The sequence below is a fragment of the Heteronotia binoei genome, chromosome 15 (assembly GCF_032191835.1).
Source record: "Heteronotia binoei isolate CCM8104 ecotype False Entrance Well chromosome 15, APGP_CSIRO_Hbin_v1, whole genome shotgun sequence".
In the NCBI taxonomy this organism is placed as follows: Eukaryota; Metazoa; Chordata; class Lepidosauria; order Squamata; family Gekkonidae; genus Heteronotia; species Heteronotia binoei.
The window spans coordinates 66,272,216-66,275,199 of record NC_083237.1 but is presented as its reverse complement, the minus strand read 5'-3'; positions in this window follow the sequence as shown (position 1 = coordinate 66,275,199).

Below are 2,984 nucleotides of genomic sequence, written 5' to 3'. Positions count from 1 at the left end.
AGTGTTTAGTTCAGACATACACCTTACCCCCAACTTTAAAGTTTCAAGAAGGCGCATGATGCTGGTAAAACTGGTCCTTGTATGTTTGCTTAGCTTTATGCAAATTCTTGCATAATTTGGCTTGTGAGTTTCTCCCGCCAGGACTTAAATTCAGGTTCTGCACTCTCGCCTTCGCCCCCAGGGCGTTCTGGGAAAGTTTTCTTCTGGTACCCCTTTACTACCAGAAATGGACTAGATTGAGTGGAACCATGCACACTGTAATTTATTTATTTTATCAGATTTATATCCCGCCCTCCTCCGACGGGCTCAGGGTGGCTATATTGTATTGTATTGTAACCATACTCTCCAAAAGGGAGAACAAAAGAACATAAGAGAAGCCATGTTAGATCAGTCCAATACTCTGTGTCACGCAGTGGCCAGATTCACCCAGTCGTCCTGCTGATAGGTTACAAAATATCTGAGAAACTGTTCCAAGGATCTGATCGGCCTTCTCACTCTGGCCGCCGGTTTGGGGGCCTTGTTCGATGCCAGTCAATTTACAAATTCCTTCTGGAATTTGGCAACGAACTGAGGCCCCCTATCAGATATCATCTTTCTCGGGAATGAATGTGGTGTACAAACATGTCCACCAGTTTCTTTGCAGTAGGTAATTGCGAGCAAGGAATGAAGTAGGCTTGTTTGGAGAACGTATCCGCTACCACCCATATGACAGTCTTCCCTTTTGAGGGGGGAAGGTTTGTGATAAAGTTCATGGCTATAATTTCCCAGGGCCACTGTGCAGTTTCCAGGGGTTGTGGCTGGCCTGGGACTCTCCCCCCACCCCTTCTTTGCCATTATGTTGACTGGGCATGAGCTTACATACTGAGAGATATCCTTGCACATACCACTGTCTCTAAATCAAGTGAAGGGTCTTGAGAAACCTGAAATGCCTTGCCAACTTATTGTCATGGGACCATGTTAAGACCATTGTTCTTAGTCCAGGTGAGATATACAGTTTGCCATCTTTATACAAGCACCCATCCTTTCTCCCCAGTTCCACCTTGAACTCTGCTTCTTCCTCTCTCTCCGACTCTTCCTGTGTGATTTGCAGTAGGCCTGACTGAGTGAGAAGGGGCAGGACAGGAGAAGAGGGCTGCTTTGCCAGGGAAGGAAGGGGGTCTTGCTCTCCTTTCATTTGGCTGCGCGTTTGCCCTGCCCAATTGTGCTGGCATAAACATAGCGTCAGTCCAAATTTCAAATGGCTCTCTTGTCCCCTTCAACCAATGGCACCAAGTAGTGAGGGCAAGCTTATTGCTGGATGCCTACTGACCAATTGGCAGATCCCACACCGGCCAACTTCACTCTGTGTAGCATTCAGGGTACTGTTTGTTCTGTCCCAATATTGCCTGGAATCTCAGCAACTAAAACAGGACTTCTGTCGCAGAGCTTTTCTCCTTTTCCAGGAACAACATAAATGGAATGAAACAGGTTCCATCAGTGAAGGTTTTAGAATTCATTTTTTTCCTTCTGGGAGAACTGGGGCAGGCTGCACAACCCTGAATTCACCTGGATGGATACGTGGGAGCACCTTTGGAAGAACTCGATGAAGATTTCAACTTGTCAGAGTATCAAAGAGAACTGGTTTAAGATGATGTATAGGTGGTATATGACTCCGAAAAAACTGGCTAGGATGAGTAAGAAAATGTCGGATAGATGTTGGAAATGTAAAAAACATGGTTCTTTTTTCACATGTGGTGGACTTGTGAAAAAGCGAAAGAATTTTGGATGATGATACAACAAGAAATCTCCAAAATTTTGGGTTATGACTTTAAAAAAACTGCAGAGACTTTTTTGCTTGGGTTACAATTAGAAAAATTTCCAAAGGAAGACAGGACATTAATTTGGTACTTGCTCTCAGTTGCTAGGACATTGTATGCGCAGCTGTGGAAACAAGAAAAAATACCAGAGAAATGGGACTGGATTATGAAAGTTTTATCGTGGAGTGAGATGGATAAATTAACTAGAACTCTAAGGGACTTAGATATATTCAAAAAGGAGTGGAAGAAATTTAAAGGATATATGGAGAAAGAGTGGAATGTAAAGAGACATTGGACAATTTTTTAGTATTGATGAGGGAAAAAAATATTGAACTTTGATTAGTTATTGGTACCTTTAGTATTGAACTTAAATATATAACTTCAGGGAAGTCAAACAAGGGAGGGAGGGGGGATTGAAATATCATATGGGTTAGTACAGGAAATTTATAATTAAGTTTTGTAACCATATGTTATCAATAAATTGTTAAAATACAACCCTGAATTCACCTGGCTTTTTTCTTTTTGCCACATTTCACACCCTTCCCAAAAGGCTCAGTTCTTAGCTCATAGTAGTAACAACAGTAGAATTATAGTTTAGGGTGAGAAATCTGCACATTTTCACTTTTTCTATCTATGGCTCAGTCTTATGCTTTAACACACCATTTCTACTCTTTTATTTTGGATGCACAAAGACTGGTTTTAGTAAATACACTATGCCAAACTGGTCTTGCTGTCAATGAGCAGTAAAGGGAAGGGCCAGTAGCTAATTATACCAACCCTTGAGCACAAAATTAAAGTCTTAAGCTTTGGAAGGCCTTGGTGATGGGTGCAGCTTGAAAAAACAAGATTCACTGCAGAAGTGGCTTCTTCCTGCACCATCAGTGGGAGAAAGATTGACTTCATTTATTTTACTGGAGTAGATCTTAACTGAAGCTACTTGTCCCCCCCCCCTCCCCAGTAGCATCACCATCTTGCGAATATGTTTTTAAAGAAACACTGATAAGAAATGTAGCATGCTTTTATAATTAATGGAGGACTGTCAGGGGACTTATAATTCTAAAATGCTGACGAAATCACCCCAGAGTACCAAATCAGGGCCATCCAATGGTTATATAAGACAGCTGGCATGTGCAGACCTCAAAAGCCACCAGCAAGCTTCGTGCGGATGAACAAAGAGATCGGGATTGC